This window comes from Pezoporus occidentalis, unplaced genomic scaffold, assembly GCF_034315485.1.
Source record: "Pezoporus occidentalis ecotype Australia unplaced genomic scaffold, CSIRO_AGI_Poc_V1 ctg3, whole genome shotgun sequence".
In the NCBI taxonomy this organism is placed as follows: Eukaryota; Metazoa; Chordata; class Aves; order Psittaciformes; family Psittacidae; genus Pezoporus; species Pezoporus occidentalis.
The window spans coordinates 11,495,140-11,516,666 of NW_026914940.1; positions in this window are offsets into that span (position 1 = coordinate 11,495,140).

Sequence of the window (21,527 nt, forward strand, 5' to 3'; positions counted from 1 at the left end):
GATGAAATTCCATGTAATATAAAGTGATGCACAAAGGAAGATCAATCTTGTATTTATATATCCAGTGACGAACTGGATGAGTTTTACATACTCAGAACAATAGTCAAAATCAAATCTTGAGGGGTTTTATTAGCATTAAGGGACAAACCACACATAATTATGGCTCTGTAGAAATCAATGATGTGCCCTCATCTTGAATACACTATAATTTCTCATTCCTTCACCCTCTATTGTTTCACTATATACAAAAAGATAGTAACAGAACTGAAAACGAAGTACAAAAAGAGCATCAAAAATGATGAAAGGTATGGATATTCTGCTCTAGAAGGAACAAATAGGTTAACATTCATCAGCCTGGAAACTCCTCAGCAGAGTCTATAAAATCAGGAAACATGAAGAACAACAGTATGAAATGATCTCATGTAACATGACCAGTAGAGGGTCTTGAATGAAAATTGTAGAATCTTGGTTCAAAATAAAAAAACACCTGGGTATTTTTCCAAATAATGTGATGCTAAAGCTGTGCTGCAGGACACTGTAATTAGGAAAAGATGATATGAGTTCAAAAGGTGACTGAATAAACTCATGGCAGAAAAATCCACAGCAATCTATTTGATGCAGAGATGCAACTTCTGCTCTGAAAGTTCATGAGCCATAAATCACTGAAGTCTGGTAAATGTTATAGGGAAATTTCATTATATTCTTGTGCTGTCCTTACAGTCTGCTAGGCATCCACTACTGGCAGCTGATGGAGACACATACTGGGGCTTCATGTCTTAAAGCAGCTTAGCTGCCCAAATGCTCTTATGATTTATCAAGACCTGCAAGGTGATAGTAAGGATGAGAAGCGAGGAATATCTGTTAACAGCTTTGCTATCAGCTGGCCTTCATCCATGAGTCATTAAGCACCTGTCTCAGTGCAGTGTAAGTCTCCTCCTGGAAGTGCTTATCCCTTCACTGATTTTGACTCAGTCTTGATAATTAGCTTAGACTGGGTGCCTCTAGTTGATAGTAAATACCCCAGGCCTTGTGAGAAGGAGATGAAGTCACCAGGATCTAAGAGATCTGTATTGAGCAGCGTTGAGCGCAACTTTGTGCTGTTGCTTCAGAGGTTATAGCAAAATTTGTTTAGGGATAGTGATACGGATTTGAAGATGTGTTAATAGCCATATCAGTCAGGTGAAGAGAATCAGCATCAGGTCTCCAGCATTGCTCTCTTCCTTTTTGTGTAAACAAACTTGCCTAAATCTTCCAGACAACATTCTGTTCACAGCATACTCCTTCACCCCTGTACAGCTGCCCTTGCAGTTGTCTTGTTCAAGCCTTCCATAACTCTTCACCCATCTGTTTACCTAGCTTAGCACACTTTGTTACCTCCTCTTCTTTGCACAGTGTGATATTGACAGACAAGCCCTGCCTAATCCCATGGGAGAAATGTTTTACCTGCCCTGAGAACCTCTCGTGAATTCCCATTCCCATTGAGAAAGATGCCTCAGGACCTTCATGGCCAAGTGAAGTCTGTATCATCTTTTTGAGACCAGGCTGGCCCCAGACCAAGATCTGGGAGCATGTCTCCCACACCTCAGGCAAATAAAGGAAACTAAGCTGAAATCTACCTTCTGTTGGGAGCAGCTCTTTTCCTAACCATAAAGCTACTGATCATCCTACTGAGGTAAATGGGTCTTCTGTCATGATCTGGCCAGAGATATCATTAAAACTGACACATCGTCATGAAACATTAGGTGTATCACTGTAACCTCTGCATGTTTGATCTTCGTTTAACTCATACTTATATTGTGCCACATCATACTCATGGAAAAAACAGACGTCTGCGTTTCTCCAGTTCTTTCCCCCCTTCGGCTTGCTCTTTTAGGTCTCTATATTACCATTAGGTCTTCAGAAAGTGATTTTAACAGGGTTTTATCATAAGACACTTATCTTAGTTGTCTGTTTGTAGCCTGTGGTAACCAGACTAAAGCATGGTTTAATCACATTGTGAAGGAATTTATCCTGTAGTACGTATATGACTTCTTTCTTTTTCTACTTCCACCTCATTTCTATATGTGATCCTTCATTGTATTATACATGTGCTTAAATTTTAAAGTCTTTGAAGCAGGGACTGCTTACTATATTTCCCTCATTTCAGACACAAAGGAACAGTTCTGGGAACCAATAAATAAAACTTTAAAAGTGTAAGTGGATGTAAGTTGCTCCCTTCAGATGAGAAAGAGGAATATTACTGTTCAAAGGCAAAGCTTCTATAGGTCACATTAATTGTATGAATAAAAAAAGAAGGCTCCAACATACAGAGCAGTCTTTTTAGCCGCATGAAAAAGTACTAGCTTTATTACACATATCAACTGGACAAAAGCAATTCACTTCACATGTAAGTGGCTTTTTTAAACCATGAATTCCTTGTTCTTGTTCCTTTTAAACCATGAATTCCTTGTTCCTGGCTGCAGTCTTTTTTTCAGCATGTCTGCTTTTTCTGCTGCCTCACAGCAGTTAATGGATCTGTAAATTGTTATCAGCTTGATATTACTGCAGAGCCAGCTTACACAAATACCTGATAAGTGCTGTAACACATTTCAGTGGATGAAAATTCATTGTACAGCATTGTTTCCTTTTACTTTAATGTGTTCCAGACCACTTGGACAGCTCACTTAATGAATCCCATTTTGCATAGGACAGTGACATTTGAAAGGCTGCCAGCCTAAGAGGTGGGTGCCCGCATATTGATGGCCCAGGTGAGATCCTTTCACAGCTGACAGGACCCTGATGGCTGTCTTATAACGGAGTGAAAACACACTGGAGGGACAATAGCTATGACAGAAACAAGGTTTTAAGGGTCCTATGTTTTGTCAGGATCTTGTGTACTGTATGGTGAGCAGCAGCATTATAGACAGTGTTTCTGTGGCAGCTGCAGAGGCTGCTGATCTGCTGTTTGGACTGCTATGTGCATGTCTTACCCTGCATCAACACGGTAACATAATGGCAGCTATCTTTTATTTTATGTGCTGAAGTATCACATTACATGTATAGAGATTTCTTTATGTCTCCCAGGTTAAATAGAGGAATGTTATCTGTTTTACTGATGGGGAGCTGAGACAGAGGCACCTCAACTGTGTCCAGGCACATAAAAATCAGGTTTCAAGGCTTACCTGTTTGGCCAGCCTTTCTGTGGAAAGTCACAGCTTTTTCTGGGAACCATCCACCTCATGATAACGGAGGCATCTACTCTTGATGGGATTTGTTGCCTTATGTCTGTCCTTCTCTCCCAGTTGATTACAGCTGAAGCTAGTTGGGATGAATACAGAGACACTAACAGGTCTAAGCACTTTCTGAAGGAATTTAGCCATCAAAAAACTGCAGACCGGGTGCTTAGGTAGGTATTTAAAATGTCTTTTGCAAACGCAGCTCCCAGGAAGTGCTCCAGCAAAGTTCAGGTGAGCTGTGGACTGTCCTGTTCTTGGACTAGTCCATGGGCTCATACTCCCTCACCTATAGAAATGGCCTGAGCAACTACAGGAGGCAGCACTGTTCTGTCTGACCCTGTGTCAGCTTCTCCTAACTTCATCATATGGTCTCTGAGGGAAAGGGGTGAGGGATCACTCTTGGACAGGAGGAGACAGGTCCACAAGGCTTTTTTTTCCAAAGGTGGGAAGAAATTTTGGGATTTAGGTAGGCATTGCTGAGTGATATGCAATACAATTCTGAAATCTGTGGTAATCTTCAGATGATTGGAGGGTTTCCGAAACAGCCAAAAGTTCTGATAACTTGAGGCTTTTGAAAGCAGATGGACAAATTGCTATGAAAATGTACTTTGGGAAACCAGCCAGCACTGGCACAGAAAATAAGTCCTGTTTCCAATCCATGTGACTTTAGGATTAGTTCTCTTCTGCCAAAATCTTTTTGTAGTTTTAATTGCCTTCTATTACTAAATTCTCGTTCATGCATAATATGTATGATGGCTCAAGTGCTAAGCAGTACCAACATTTCACTTCAGATGTGGCTGTTCTCCTGGGGGAACAATGTGACTCCTGTAAAGCTGTGGGGAAAAAATATTGAAGACAATCTGGCACATGAATTACATAGGCTTTCCTCCATGACAGGGTGTCTACCTGACTTTTTTGCCTTTGAAACTTTTCCTTTACTGTTACTAAATCGAGTGTGTAAACAACGGAAATAAATATGCATGAAGGTACTGTTAGAATAATACTATGAGTTTGTTTTCTCTTTTTAGGAACCTTGCAGAGCATCAGAATCTGACGCCATTCCTGGATTACAGGCTCATCCAGGAATGAGAGTACTGGATGATGATGGACCACCCTTCTTTTTTATTTGTAGAGCACATTGCACTAAAAGAACTTACTTTCCCTTTAGCCTTCAAACCATATAAATACATGTAAACAGTAATAACTGGTTACCAATGCACTTCAAAGTGAACCACAGAGATCAACAGAGGTCAGATCCTTTTTAACTCCGTGAAAACAGTTGCAATACCCTTGAAAATTAGCAACGGTGGGAAATGGTATTTATTCCTGAGAGCCATCTGTCTGTTTCCATCGTAGAAATCAACCCATACTTTGTAAGAGAAATACACCACCGCTCTAATTTTAGATTTAAACGTGGCAGCGTTTCTACAGATGAAAGTGTGCATTCATTGCTAAGGTACACAGTGGCCATCTGAAAATTTTCCTGCCATTAAACTGGTATTTAATTTACCTCCCTCTTGTAAGTCACTTGGAATTAACATTTAGTAAATTGGTTTTGGGGCGATGTGGTAGGGACAAACTGAGGGTCTGAGTTCAACGAACTCTGCTTGTCCCTTGCCTGAATACATTAGGACTATTTGAGATGCCAGTGCCCTGTAATGTTGGATGTATAATAAAAATAAAAACCAGTATTTAATGTTTTTAACATTTCACTTATCTGTTCTTCAATAACATCAATATCTTAGTTATTTGCTGAGATTTGACCCATACTGTTTTTTAATAAACCTCGACAAATGTGCCCTGTAGATGTGCACCCAGGACCTCAAGGGAGAGGGACAAGAGTTAGCTCACTACAACTTAGAATTGCTGACACCTGGGGGGGAAAAACACCATGATTATGTGCTGCCCAGTCTGTTAGATAAAGCTGTAATGACATAGGAAGTTGGGATTAGGAAGTTCAAAACTACTCTAGACACATTCAACAGTGTAGGCATTTAGTCAGAGGAGTTGATGAAATTGGTGATGTTTTAAGATCAGAGGAGTTAGTTTTCTAAAAGAATTCCTCAGGTTAACAGAGGATGAAGGAGCAGGTCAGATCAGGTGGTCACAGAAGTCCCTATAATCTACACTCCTGTTTTCAAAAGCAGGTGAGTTTCCAAGCAGAAAATTTGTGACCTTTCTGCACGACGCCTGTAACACTCCTCTGGGGTGTGCTCATCGTCAGTGGAGGGAAGCAGAGTTTTTAGGGCAAAACCCATTCTTTTTCCCTAAGTAGCTATTGAAAACAGGCCAGCTGACTCTCTGGGGTGCCTTGTCACTTTCCATTGTTATGACAGGGTTCAGATGAGCAGCTTATCCCACCCACGACTTTTCAAGAATGTAGAGAGCTGAGACAGGACAAGGCTCTCACGAGTCCTCTGTAGCCATGTTTTGAAAGGTTTGACCCTCTCTTGCCTTCATCAGGGTAAGCCATCTTCTCGAAGAGCCCATCTGAGGCAGGGGACTGCTCTCTTGGTGAGCAGAGAGTTCATGTGCCAGGGGCCAAAGCCCTGAGTTGCAGATGTCAAGTCTTCAGGATAATTCCCAGCTTGAGGCCTACCCAGATGTTAGCAACCTGGTGAAAAACCTCCTGCCAAGCAGCAGAGGGGATTCAAGATCCTCTGTAGAGAGCAGGAGACAGGACGTGGAGCTGGGCATGTTACAGCTCTAAGGAAGGAAATTGGAGGTGGAGGGATAAAGTGTTTATCTGGAAAGGGGGCTTGCCTGCCAGTGAGTATGAGAAGCCATTGAGGGTCTTTTGACATTAAATTTTGTAGAAAAGCAACTCTAACAATATTTAGTGCACTTTGGTATTTCAGGAAAATCACACTGCAGCTGAATAAAAATAAGCCAGCTTGGCAAACCAGTTAAGTTTGGGTGTATCTGCTGGGTTATTTCCTGGGATGATTTTTCAGCAGTGCTTAAGATGCCAGGACATGTCCTTGGTTGCTGGGACACAATTGGCTATACTGGTAATTTGTTATCCTGGTTCACATCACAGTGGGACAACTCACACTCTTGGATGTTTCCCAGGTGTGTCTTAGAGTTAGCACAGGCAGGGGACCTTTCTTATCCCTATTTTGGGCACCAGCTCTGTTTTTGAGGGTAAGAGTTTTTGGTGGCTAGCGTTAGTCTGGCTGTCTGACCTCAGCATCAGAGAGAGGTTCCTGTTGTGTACAAGTACAGATGTAACCTCAAAGACTCCATTGTCAGGAATGCAGATTCTGGGAAGCAGATTTTAGTGTGTAGTGTTCGACTGCACTGGCTAGAGTTTGTAGTGCGTTGGACAGCTTCTCAGCCTTTCACTCCCTGAAAATCTGCTCTCCAAGGGGAACCTGTTTGATCAGCTTCTAAAGACACCTTTTCCTTCCGTGCTGCAACATCTTGACACGTGTCCTGCATGAACACTCAGCCATGTGACAGGAAGAGAAATGGTACAAAAATGAACTTCTTAGCACTGTTTAGTTTCCTTTCTTTGCTAACTTTTCACTGTGTTGTTTTTCCTGTATATCTTCTCTCCCGTGTGTTTACTGACCATGACTGGGGAAGATTTATGGGAAGGAATATCCTTCTTCCACATATTAGGAAAATCCACTCTTGCTGTCCAATCTATGTACATGCACATATAGGCTGCATGAAAACACAGAATAGGTATTAGGTTTTGCAGCGTTTTAAAGTGGGCTAACTAGAAGTACAGCTGTTTTTGAATTAATTTATGGTGTGTTTCACAGTGGTTGCAATTATATATGAATGAAACAGCTAATAAATTATTATTTTTAAGCTTTCATTTTAATTGCAATTATTTGCCAAACTAATCTATTGTAAATTCTTCTAGAATTAGGCATGGGACATGGCCAAATAAGCACTATCTGCAACAAAATAGATCAGTGTCATGGCTTTAGTAATATGTTTTGTATTGTAAGGCTGACTGAGATGCACAATTCATCAACAGTATCCACCAAGCATAATTTGGCAGAAACTCTTGAAATACAGAGGCAAAGATGCCAGCATTTCATTTGAAGACTCTTCTGTATGCTAATCTTCTGTTTTCATCTCTCCCAACTGGAACAGAAGCAGGGAGTATCATAATCTTTGCAGTGTGCAGCACACTTACACATGCTAGGGCCTGAATTACAATTGCATTTTCAGAAACATCAGGGTTGCAAATCCATATTCAGATTGACAGATTGAGGTTTGAAATATGACATTATGATATGCACATTGATCTATTCAGAATTTGCTTAAATTTAAAAGATCGTTATTTTCCTTGTCCCTGAACATATGCTTTTGTTAAACATACTTGATATATGTATGCACATATATATGTATATGTAAATGTTTGTTTGCATAACTAGCACAGCTGTTCCTGGAATAACTGTTAAGCAAGTTATGTAAAAGAAAGTACTCTCTTTATTGCCTTAAAGGAGAGAAGTGGTTACTGCTCACTTCAAATCAGAAGTTGTTGATGTGATTCCTGTATTACTGGAATCGGTGTATCAGCGTGTCTTATATAGCAGCAGATTAGATAACTCAAATAATTACAAATAAATAAATACTACTGTGAAGCTTGACTTTGTCAGCAACTTTTTATCATTTTCCTAGTCGCAGCATCCTTGACTTGCCAAGTAAGAATACTAAGAGGTGTTAAATGTACCATTCTGAAAGCATTACAGGAAATCTTTCCTTGAACATACCCATTGATAACACAGATTTTCATTTATGAATTTGTACAGAACTAATATGAATAGGACCAATAGGAACTTTGGCGACATCTTGGACAAATGTCAGCTAATTTGCCTACACTATCACCTTGAATGTCTCACATGCATTGTCACAATCCCCTAGGGTGAGAAGTACCTCTTCTCACAAAGTGCCTTATCGAAATATCCTTATCATCCATTGCATATACACGTCAGTCTAAGATGAGAAGTTACTGACCTATCTCTTCTGTCTCTGTAAGAAATTGTTGCACAAATTTTCTGACTTCTGTTTTTGCCCTCTGACTCAGGATCATACATCTCTCTATTTGCATTACTACCTTTTGCCACAGAATTAAGGTGGCAATCTCAAGAACCTGAAAATGGGTTGGTGAGGACTAATTAGGAAAGTCATACCTGATACATATACAGAAAGGACAAGCCTCAGAATATCGGGATCTTTTTCAGTAATACTTTCCACTTCTTGTGGATTGTGACACTGCCGTATTGCCATTTGGGCACTGAAGCAAAGTGAAATATCATCCTTCAAGAACAATGGGAACAGGATAGTGAGCAAGTAGCTTAATTGTTAAGATTTTTGCCATTTCTTCAATAATTGATGTTGTAAAATCGTATTGGCTAAATGCCTAAGAAGTCTTAAAAGTAGAAAATTATTAAAATATTCCTTACCTTAGATTTGCATTCATACCAATAACAACTGTTTCCTGTCCCAGCTTGTTGGTTTTCAGTGTTCCACAGTCATTGCCTACATGACTTTCACAACATACATATGGCATCTGTGTTTTTCCTTTGAAGGGGCAGATTTATGAGCAAAGATTACTCAAATTTAACACACATTGCTTGAACAAATGGCTAGTAAAGGAGTTTTGATAATTGATTATATGTTGGCAAGCACATATCTTCAAGAACCAAAAGAAAAAAGATGCCTCATAGCAGTGCAAGTAGGAATAAAAGAGATAAGAGAAAACAAAGGAAACTGGAAACTGTGTCAAAGAGAACACAACTTCTATAGGAAGTGTTTGGAAGAAAGTGCATTGTCATCCGAAAGTGCAGTCATCGGAAGTGACGGAAACTGCATTGATTCAGTCTTTACAGCTACAAGAAAGCAAGCAACTGATAATTTGCTGCAAAAAAAAATCATCTTTCTTGTTGGGAGGTGAATCAGGTTATATTTCTTTCTCTAAATCCTTTTTCCTTTTAGGAAATAGTTTGCTTTTCCATGTACATGCACGCTTATTCCGATTCTACCATCCTTGTAATAACAGATGGACCAGAACTAACTTATGTACTGGGAACACAGAATGACACCCATATTTATATATATGGTAGTATGTTTTTTCAGAATGCACAGAAAATATGTAAGCATATAAAATGTCTGTTGTTTCCTGTATGGATGTTCAGTCAAAGAACTTGTCACTTATTTCACATGAAAGAGAAAAGATGGGGAAACACATGTATAATTGTAATACAGTAAAAAGTTTCAGTTAAGAATGTGTGACAATTACCCACCAAAGTAGGGGCTCTTTTCAAAGTAAATTTAGCTTTGGTTTTGTGTTTTTCTAACCATAGAAATATGATACATGGGAAGAAAAATGATTTTAACAAAAAGTTATTGTTTTCCTTTTCCTGATTTACAATAGAAGTCTCAGACATAAATACTTTGATATTTTTTAGTAATTTTCTATGGATAAGGAAAACACATACACTTTCTAACCAGCTATAGTTCAGAAACAATGACAATTGAAACGAAAGGACAAGTTGCAGAAATAGGAAAACTCCCTCCATTCAATCAAAATAAACCACTTGGTATAAAACTGTAACAGCTGAGTTTCAGGATTGAATTCCTTCAGGAGTAAGAGTGCCATGTAAGAAAAGCAGGTTTCTCCTGCATAAAATGTAAATAGTCACATTTGAGCAATTATCAAAGCATACTTTAATGTTTCCTGGACACAATTTGATGCAGTACCAATGGACTTAGGAACTGTTAAGGTCATCTACGACTGGCCAAATGGGTCAGAGCTACTCCTAGACCACAGTCCAGATCACAGAATCAAATGAATATATCTACACAATGGCAATGGGCACACTCTGAATTACAGAGTTTATGTACTGTGGGTATGTTTCAACATTGAATCAGAGAGGCTGTGGATTCTCTGTCTTGGAGTATATTCAAAACCCAATGGGACACAGCCCTTATCTGTCTGCTGTAGTTAACTCTACTTTGAGCAGGATCTTGGACTGGATGATCTCCAGAGCTACTTCCAGCCTCATCAACTCTGTGATTCCAAGAAATACAAGAATTCCACTTTCTTCTCTGTCCATAGTTTGCGTAATACACTGGTTTGGGTTGGGATATGTTTAATGTTCTTTATAGTATCTCATACAGTATTACGTTTCAGATTTGTGACCAAAACAGTGATGATGACATAGGGATGTTTTAGTTATTGTTGAGCAGTGTTTACACAGAGTAAAGAAGGCCTTTTCTGCTTATCACACCACGGAACCAAGAAGTAGACCGGGGGTGCACAAGAGTTTGGGAGGGGACACAGCTGACCTGAACCTACCAAAGGGATATTCCATACTCTATGATGTCATGCTCAGCATATACAGCTGGCAGAAGAAGGAGGAAGAAGGAATATTCAGAGTTAAGGCATTTGTGTTCCCTAGTAACTGTTAGGAGTGATAAGGCTCTGCTTTTCTGGAGATGTTTAAACATTTCTTTACCCACAGGAATAGCAAATTAATTCCTTGTTTTGCTTTCCTTGCATGCACAGCTTTTGTTTTACCTATTGAACTCTCTCTATCTCAACCCGTGTGTTTTCTCACTTCTACCCTTCCAATTCTCTTCCCTATTCCACTGAGGTGGGGTGTGAGCAAGTGGTTGTGAGGAGCTTAGGTGGGAAGAGTAGCTAATTCAGTTGTAGGTTCTCAGAGAAACTTAAAATCATACGTCTATATTTAAAGTCTAATCAAAAGCTCAAGAAGCCAATAATTATTCTTGTGCTAGTTTCACTTTGCTTTGGTCATTATTTATACAAAGAAATAAAAGAGTTATAGAATCTCTTTTCCAAAGCTTACAGATTTTTTGTTGGGCACAGTAATTAAGTTCTCACTGTGACAACGCAAAATTACGTCAATGCTGCCAAATGCTAAGTGAAATACACTTGTATTTACTATTGCACCCACATTGAAGGAATAGAGATGTGAGTAAAAAGCAAAGAATCATGTCATTGCATGACTTAGCATCAGCTGGAGGCTGGGCTTTCTTCTCACTTTCAGGTTCTTTGATCTCCCAAGAAAGACTAAGCAAAGCCATAGATCACGATGGCAAAATGGGATGTGGCTCCCCAAACAGCTGATGTAGTGGCTTTTCCTGCAGAGGCCCAACTGAGTTTGTTGCTCAGCTAGTGTCAGCTCAGCTACTTCCACATTGAGTTGCAGGGACAACACAAGATACTGGGCCCAATTCTTTCACTTCTGACAGCATGCATACCCAAAGCTCTTGGCTCAGATGCACGGGCCTATTGTTGTACAGCTGTGTTATTAAAAATAAATCAGCTGCTGTGTGAGCACTGCTTTTACTTCATAAAATTTTTAGTAGCTCATTAAAAAACAATAGTTGCTATTTTCTCATCTTGGACTAAAAGACATCATTTTGGACATCATTTTTATAGTGATTTTAGTGTTGGCCACAAGGAGGATCTCATCAGGAGGAGCAGAATTTACAGTTCTGCAATCTTACTTATTCCTGATGAAAGCAGCTTTTCAGAGGATTTGGATGTATCCAAAAAATATTTACTGGTATGGCATATATGCACTGATGATACATTTTCCTGGCTAGACATCTGCATTAGTGCTTTTCTTTTTTACTCTATGTCTGTTAACTTATAAAGGAAGAAGTTAGGAAGCATGCTGTGCTCTCTTCTGAAAACAGTGGTGTAGTACAGCTCTGCAAGCCCCTGCAAGACAATACATAAATTATATGATAAAGAGGACCTTAAAAAGACAAGACAGTGAAAGTCTTGCAAAACTCCACTGTAAAGCATTTTTTCCTCATTTTAATCTACTGTTTCTTTCATGGTGATTTTCTGGAACACTACGCATTCAACTTAGAGGAAAAGAACCCCATGAAGTCTCAATCACCAGCTTCATGTTGATAATAGAAAATAGGGTAATGTTTGGTTGTAGGTTCATCTCTTCTAGTTGCATTTAGAGGAGTGAATGTTAATAGCAGAAACATGTAGGTCTAGAAGTTGATTTACTCCTAGTAAATCAGTCTAGAAGCTGATTTACTCCTTACATGGGCTCCAACATGTCTCTAAGATAATACTCCTTCCTCTAGTTATCCTTCATCCTGGAGTTCCAGAGTTAAAATTTTATTGTGTCTTTGGACCAAGAGAAATTCTGATTAACTTAGAGGTTTTGAATTCTGAATTGGATTTTGCCAAGTCCTTCTTTCCTCAGTTGGGCATAGAAGGAAGTGACACTGGTGGTACTGCACCATTTCAGAATAAGGTGTGTTATATTTGTATTTTATCTCATTAGAGAAACAAAGTCTTGCTGACCAGGAATTCTGCATGGTTTATGCTCTTTTGACATGCAGATTTTAAGATCCCCTACACTGGTATATAGACAAGTGTGCCAAAGTTTTACTTTTCTTTTTCTTCATAATCTCTGTAGAAACAAAGAAATAATAGACGAAAAAATCCTTTTAGGTTATTTTTCCAACTCCCACTCCCATTTAATGCCAGGTCATTTATTCCTTACTGCATTATCCACTCCTGCTGTAAATGACTTGTAAAAATCCTTTCACCAGTTTATCTGGGAAGCTGCTCTTCACTGCTAGCTCGCAGAGATTGCTCCTACTTATACCCATTGAATCTTTAAGAATTATTTTGTTCCTCCTTTATTTTTAAAATGGAATGGATCAAAGCCTTAGTTTTCTTTTATGGCGATAAGGTATCTACTGGAAGGACTAGTTTGAAATGGCCTCATTTTGTGGGTTTGAATTTTATATTTTTCTTTTCAACCCTAGCAAAGAGTTACAGGCATTTTCCATTTAGGATCATCATGCCAGCAGCATGTCTGTAGGGCTGCTGCAGCCTTACTTCCACTGTGGATGGTTTCATCCATGGATTCAGACTTCTCCCCCCAAAAGGCAGATTTTGCAGTTCTACTGTTACGACTGTCTTGAGTCAACAACATCCCCTAAACCCTCTTAACTCACCCAAGAGATGCAATTGGTTTACTTAAATGTCTTTCTTTCCTTCAGCCATACAAACTTGTAGTGTACCTGCAGGTAGACATATAAAGATTTTCTCATCTGGGAGATGGGACACTAGTCCCAGCTACCTAAGTTAATTGTGTATTTTATCCTATGACTGTTCATTGTCAAATATGTTAGCACTTTTGTTAGCACACTGCCATGCCTGGGAGAACCATGGTCCTCCCTCTCACTTCCTTTTCCTTGATATCCTGAATGTTTCATTTGTCTCAAAAGTGACACTGCTTTGGTGAAAAAGGTGGCCATTTCCTCTGTGAATATGAGTGACATGTAACTGAGGAGAGCCTGGCTCCGCTAGCTGAACACAGGAGCTACATGTGTATGTATATATACACAAAAATACAGAGATTTAGGACTTTAAATCAAATTTCATGTTGGCCTCAAACTCAGACTAAAAAGGGATCAGTTTGGGACAGAAAATGAATTTTGGAGGCTTTTCTCTGTATCCCACTGGTGTAAGCTCTGTTAAAATGGCAGCTCTGGTCAGTACCAGACTTACATGCCTACTCCTCCCTGTACAAGTGGAAATCTGGACTGTGATTATATAGTTAATGGGGCACAAACTGGAATGATCTATGCACCAACAGATATGTGCCATGCCTTTACCTTCTGGTCCTATAAGGCCTTCTCACAGAACTTCTGTGCCAATGATATTTGCATTACATCTAAAAGTCAGCCAGCTGCACAGGTCCTTGCCTTTGTTTTCTGAAGCTGGCCTTATTGAACCATAAAAAGGTACATGTTTGGTACAGTGGTCACAGCCATAGATGTATCTGTCCCATCTACACTATAGGCTGGGGTATGCTTAACCCAGACTATAGTATTAAGCTTTCTTTGTGGTGCTTTTGAAAAAGCTTATCTAAAGCTGCTCTCCCTCTGTGGGACTGCATCCAACCACTCTGAGCACGGTCTACTTTGGGTGGAAAGCAACCTTTTACAAAGGACACCTGTATCCCCTGATATCTAACGCACCATTACTGAATCCTTGCAGTTGGGTACATAAAAGTCAGGCATAGAAGTGTTGAGTCACTACACCCAAGTGTCCTATCAGTCTGGCTGTGGGTGCCACACAATGTGACTGAGCAACTGCTCAGCAGAACAAGAGCCACGTTCCAGTCTGCAATATTACAAATCGTCACAGTAACCACCGGAGCATCCTTCTTGCTTACACCAGAACTATGTATAAAAAGAAAGCAGTCCTTTGGGCCACTTACTCTTTCCCTTGGTACTCATTCCACGTTCATCCTGATGTACAGAGTTTAAAAGTCCTAGGAATGGAGAAACTGATCATCAAATTATAATGCTTGGTTGAGGTGGTTTCCCCAACACTTGGCACTAGAATGGTTAAGTTAAAAACTAATGTTTACAGTGAACTGGGTAACACTCACACTCCAGCTCACAGCAATGTCTTCTTTGAATTTATTGCATGAAATTAAAATAATTTTCATCCAACAGAGGTTGATTACAACACTCTTGCTTAATCTTTAATTTACTTTAGGAGCTTTCCAGAGCTCTATCGCTAAGTTTATTTCTTCTAGCACAGAGTTTGGATCCCTCATCGTTATCATAATTTTATACTGGAGTCAGGGATAAAATGCTGGACAGCTCAACAAATGATTTGTTCCAAAAATAATGTCTGCATCTGTGATGAATATAATAAAGCCTTTGTGCATAATTATAAAATGTGTATGTTTTCCTCCACCTCTTGGTTTGGCTATGTGTTATCATAACCTCTGTCAGCCATTTCACAGCAAACAAATCCTGCCATTGAAATCTTGACATTAAGTTGCTACACTTATTTTATAGGGGGGATAAAATGGAAATATCAGTGTCTCACCATCCTGACTCAGATAAAACCTAAACTTTCTTCAGATAAAAAAGGATGGATTTTGGGAGGTACAGCACAGAAAGAATCCATTCCCTGATATTTTTTTATTTCCTAATTTACTTATCTTTATGCTAAATAGAATATGGGAAACATGATGTAGACTGTGATTACATAGCAAATAGTTATTGCAAAATAGCAAATGTGAGCAGAATTTTTATTATATAGAGTCAAAGGGTTATACTCAGAAAATGTATCAGATTAAAACTAGCACTGTAGCGTCTGAAATGTTCCTAGGGTGTCAAAATACACTGGTTTCTGGGTGTTCAACCTGATGTGCCTTTAGAATGACTTGATTTTCTGAAAGTAATATCTCTGTCATATCGCAAGCCACTTTGAACTAAACATTGGAACAAATAGAAGGTATTTTGGCTTGATATCAGAATGTGCAGTTCTCATGGAAAGTGTTACATGCGCTTGCACTATATGGTGGGTGGTGTGTCAAGCTTTCCATCTCATCCAGCAGGAGCCTTGCCGTTTTAAAATTTATGCTCTCAGCTCAAGTGATTTTATGTCATGGAAAACTTTAATGATGGAAGGAATTAAGCATTTTCTCCTATCCTAATATGGCTTTAATTTTCATGGCTTGCCATCTTCTGGGCTTTCCCAGTGTTTTCTGCATCAAGTGTCCAGAAGATTCACAGGAGCTTGAATATTTAAATGCATGCAGTTCTGGTGTCCTCAACATAAAAAGGACATGGAACTGTTGGAACAAGTCCAGAGAAGGGCCACGAGGATGATCAGGGGACTGGAGCACCTCCCATATGAAGATAGGCTGAGTAAGTTGGAGCTGTTCAGCCTGGAGAAGAGAAGGCTGCGTGGAGACCTCATAGCAGCCTTCCAGTATCTGAAGGGGGCCTATAGGGATGCTGGGGAGGGACTCTTCGTTAGGGACTGCAGTGACAGGACAAGGGGTAACGGGTTCAAACTTAAACAGGGGAAGTTTATTTGGATATAAGAAGGAAATTCTTTCCTGTTAGGGTGGTGAGGCACTGGAATAGGTTGCCCAGTTGTGAATACTCCATCCCTGGCAGTGTTCAAGGCCAGGCTGGATGAGGCCTTGGGTGATATCATTTAGCGTAAGGTGTCCTTGCCCACGACAGGGGGGTTGGAACTAGATGATCTTAAGGCCCTTTCCAACCCTAACGATTCTATGATTCTATGATTCTATGATCTCATGTCCAAACAGGACATGAGTCCTTTTGCACCTCATTTTCTGGTTCTCTTTCTGGTTCTCTTTCTTGTAGTTATACAGCAGCCTGGAAGGAGAGACAAAACTGTTCCTTACAAGATCCTATATAAAAAACAAGAACCCCAGCATAACAGAGCTGGATGTAACGCCCATTGCCAGAAACAGACAGCTTGCACAGTTTGGGCAGGGTGACTCAAAGTCCAAATCAAGCTACACTACTCTAAGCATCTCTTTGAATGGAATACAACATAACTACTGAGTTCAGCTTGAATGGCAAGGTAAGACAGAGTGCACAAAGTTACAAGACAATAAAAGTATCATCCATTGTATTGGATTTGCAATGGAGTTTTCAGAGCTTGAAATTTGGATTAATGGTAATTAAAGTGTTTTTTTTTTAAGAATTATTTTGAGTGTCTTATGGGCACCAAGATATAACTCACAACAGCATGTGTAGTGCAGTTCTAGTCCATGGTTTATACATGGTGAAAAGTTCACCTTTTCAATTCCAAGTACTGAACTATCTGAAGCAGGTGAATTTTGATACTGAAAGTAAATGGATGTTGACTGACATTTTGTAGCGCTTTCATTTTTAATTGCTCAGTGTTTCCAGAAACTCCTTGTTTTTATTGCAGTTATGACTGCCATCAAGAAGCTTAGAAATTACACTGCATGTCTTGTAGAAGCTAAATATTCCTTACTGCCTTGAGAGTTCTTAGAGGAAAATAGGTACACTTCTTGTTTAATCTAAACAAGCATGTGAAGTCAATTCTGAGCACATCAGAACTTTTGTTGGAGAAATTCCTGTGATGGAGCTTGGCTAATGTCTTTTTGCTTTTTTGGCATCTTGTTCATCTTATTATTGCAGTTCCTATAACACGAGGACTGCTTAATGGGGAAACTGACGCAACACGCCTGGTGCTTCTGCATATAGCAGGACTTTTTTTTCCACAGGACAAGCTTAATCTTTAAGTTTGAGAAACTCCTTGTGAAAGATGCCAAAAATCCTCTCTGGCCAACACTTTTATATTTTATGCGTCTCATTAGTCTGTGTTTGGCCATCCACTTATGCATTAACATATGATATCAATAAATACTACAAGTGTTCACAGCTCATGCCATCCTGTAAAGCACACACAATGAGATATAAGTTACTCTGAGTTAAAACTATAGGAATTATCTTTATAGGCAACTAGAATCATCATCATTCGGCCAACTGCTCACAGTTTTCCACTCTAAATGAATTTTGACTGGGTTCAGTGCCATTTAATAGGGGATAAGGCTGTGTATCCAAGCACATAGCTTTTTGGTTTGGATGGCAGCAGTCAAAGGCACTTTAGTCCTTCTCAGCCTGCTAGTATTTAATGGCTGTAAAGGACTCTGCCTAAAAGTAGGTTGTAAATTTTTATTTTCATATTAAACATTTACAACACAGTGCTGGATCACTGTTTCATCTCAGGATGCTGCTGATGCCACATGTGGATATTACCTTACCAAACGAGATCTTAGCTAGGTTGGTAATATCAGAAAACCAGCTCTGATCTACTAAAGCCTTATGCAACCCCAGGTCTGTTGAAGATGGACAGGTGATCTCCATCCAGCAATAAGGGGAGAAAACAATGGGCTCTTGCTTGACCAGTGTGGGCTGCTGGTTCTCAGAGGAGCTAAAGACTGAATGAAACTCAAAGTGACAAATGACCACTGCATACATCTTTCCTCTAGTCAACTGTATACTACAGTAGCAAGACAGTTTGGAGAAGTGGAAATAAATGGCCAGACTGCGTACATGATATGAAACATTGGGTGATGCTTAAATCTTGAGCTACTCATACTTGCTCATATTAATGTTATTGGATTCAGCACAGAAATAACAGTTATGAGTACCTTTATCTCAAAATAAGGCAGATGGTAGTACTGCCTTTCACATAGTAATTGTGAACAATCAGATAAATTATGGTAGGACCCTGGATCTCTCCATGAGGTGAACGCCCTATTCAGTATGTTATTGCACAGGACATTTAGTCCAACATGAATGATATAGGCAACTAATTTTAGGAGAAGGTGTTAGGCTGTTTTTTCACATTTTGCCTGGACACTTTATTTCAGAAATGCAAGAAATTAGACTTCCATAAATGTTAACTTTCCTCTAGTAAAAGTTTCAGGAATGTTCTTTAGCCAAAGTTGCCCATTTCCAAAATGAAAATAACATTTCAGAGGGAAGGTCACTACCTATTATTTTAAAAGTAGCACTGTTCTGCATTCCTGAAAGCTGTATGCTTTCAGGTCTCCTTTCTTTATCTTTGTTTCTGTAGGGAGGAGGGTGTTAAATGAGAATTTATGAAGACCCAAATAGTCACACAAATTATATTGTTCTGCAAGTAACTGATCTACCCTCTACCAGCTTTACTATCCAGCTCTACTAGAACTCAGTCTTTACTACATGTCAATGTGTCCTTAGATAAGAAGAGATTACCCTTTTCATTCAAATGGGACTAATGATAAAGGGATCCACACACTAGACTTTACACATTATTTTACTGTAGTATACATATAAATTTCAGCAAATCTATAACTGTTTCAGAGAAGTGGCAGAAAAGATCCCAAGTTTCTCATGAAAACTCTCAAAAAAACAAAATATTTTTTATTTATCCTCATTATAAAACGATTTGAACACTCTTGAGACAAAAGAGATTGGAAATTTGCAAAGTATCATATGAACAGATTACACAGATTACAAGAATTTACAGACTGCTGGGGCCTACTCAGAGCTGTAATAAAGTGACCAAAGGCTTTACCATCCTAGTGTGCAACTTTTCTTTGCTTAGTTCCATCTCTTGGATGTGTTTATTTGGGATGTTTATTTTACTTTGGCCCAAATCATCAAATCTGTTAAGGTAACGCAGTACAGATTCAGAAGGTGCCTCACGCATGGCCAGTCTCAGAATATCTTAAGCATTGTGGTCTGATGCCGCAAGTGGAACTCATGTTCTTGTGTCACGTGCAGTGAATGAAGATGTTTAGGAGCCTACAAATAATGTAAAGTCCAGCTGGAGGCCAATCACTACACTGATGTATTCCAGGGATTAATACTGGATCTAGTATTCTTTAGCATCTTTATTGATGATTTGGGCGATGTGGCAAAGTCACTATCAGCAAGTTTGCAGACGATAAGAAGCTGGCAGATGGTACACCAAAGGGTTGTGCTGGCGTCCTGGGCAGGATAGAGAAATGAGCACAAAAAAAGCAAAGGAGGCAATTTGGAATGAGCAAAATGACAGAACACCTAACTGTATTTTATTGTAAGATTATTGTCTGGCATGCAGACCTGCAAAAACCAGCTAGTGCCTTTCCATGATGTCTAGACTCCCTCAGGCAGAGAAAGTGATTCACCTAGGCATAATGACCTTTTCTTGTAACAGCAAATGAAGCAGAAAGAGACCTTCCCTTCCTATTGCTTTCCATTCCCCCCCCAAAAAAGAAACCTATGGAAAGTACAGGAGGAACAGTATAAATCTAGGCTGTTCCCTGCCCAGGATAATGATCTTGCTGCCCTTCTGACAAAGTTGACTATAATTTGTATGTGAATTCTTCCTTCAGTAATAATTCTTCTTGTCCTTCTAGGAAGAAAATACTCAACAATGAGCTCTGTTGTTCCACAGTTCCTGCCTTTGGCATCTCAAGTTCAGAAAAATATCAGAAAAAGCCATTTCAGGCATCCACTCATATCCAGTGAGTGAAGGAGGTGGTCAACAGAACTGGGAAAAACAGAGCAACGCAAAAGTTTTGCACTGGCCTTATGAAAATATATTGATATGTCACTTATCCTGCCATAGGGTAGAGTGATACATTAAAAAAGGTGCCTTCCTGGCTTGCACAACGAAGTCTACGTGATCAAAGATCTCTTGGAGGCCACAGTATTTTCACAGGTCTAGTCTACAGATAAAAGGTATTCCTGTGGCAGCTCCAGTGCCAGGACAAATGTAGTTTAAAAGTAGTTATTTGTGAGAAAAAGTACTTTAGTTATGTATTTACACCATATGCCCAAGTGCCTTGTCTCTGACTGTGCCAAAACCAGATACCTAAGGAATAATATCAGAACTGGGGCAACATATACTGTTATTTTTCCATGCTGTTTTCCCAGCCTCTGACAATATGAGGCTCAAGGGCTTTCTGAACCTGACAATGTATTTAATGTTGTTCAATAGATCTTTTTCCTATGAATCAGTGTAATTACTTTTTGAATCCATGCAAACTTTTAGAACCCACAGCATCTTATTTCAAACCTACAACGACTACTTTGATTTGAGTTCCTCTACTTCATGTGTTAGAATAAAAGGCAAATAGATATTCCTTTTTGATTTATTCCTCAAAAGATAAAAGCGACAGATATTTTGTAAGGATTTCCATTCATCCATCATATTAGATTTTTGACCTCCGAGATTATCCATTGTGTGCCCAAACCAGAGAAGTTAGAGTTGAGTGGTTATGATACTTAATGTGTCTTCAGTTATTATGAAAATTTCATTTTAGATTTTTCAAGGAATCAAAAGGCAACTTAAATTTAATTTTGTACATTGTGTTTCTGAAAACTTTCCTGTTTACCTTTCCTATGCAGGTCACACAGAGGACGGGAAAATGGTTAAACTCCATACACCAGATGCAAAACAGTGCATTTTATATGCTCAATGAGTAGGAAGCTATTTAGTAAAATTTACTACATCTGTTAATATGAAAAGCATTCATGAATATTTTTATTATGGCCAATGTAACTTTGCTGTAAAGTTGTAGGCTTTCTGTGTAAGTCATAGAAAGCTTTGATGTGTTTGAGGTCTTATTGTCATACAGTATAAGAAAGAGTGGTTCCATTTCAGCGATCATGAAGCAAGTTCACGTATAAAAGTGCTTGCTACTCCAATCATATTTTGACTGACATATTCCTTTAAATGACTTCCAGATACATAGACCTATCTGAAGTGAAATAGTTTAACATCATGATTCTGATTCTGGACCAGATCCTAAACCAGGATGACATTGCTTGGGATCAGGCACTTGGAGGGCTTAGCCTTCTTTTATTTAGTCCAGAAAATGGGCACAGTAGAGAAAGAGAAGAAAATTCCTCTGATGTAAAATGTCAGGACACTAAGTCATGGAAATTACATATGCAAACAAATATATATTGATAGCTTCCTAAAAAAAA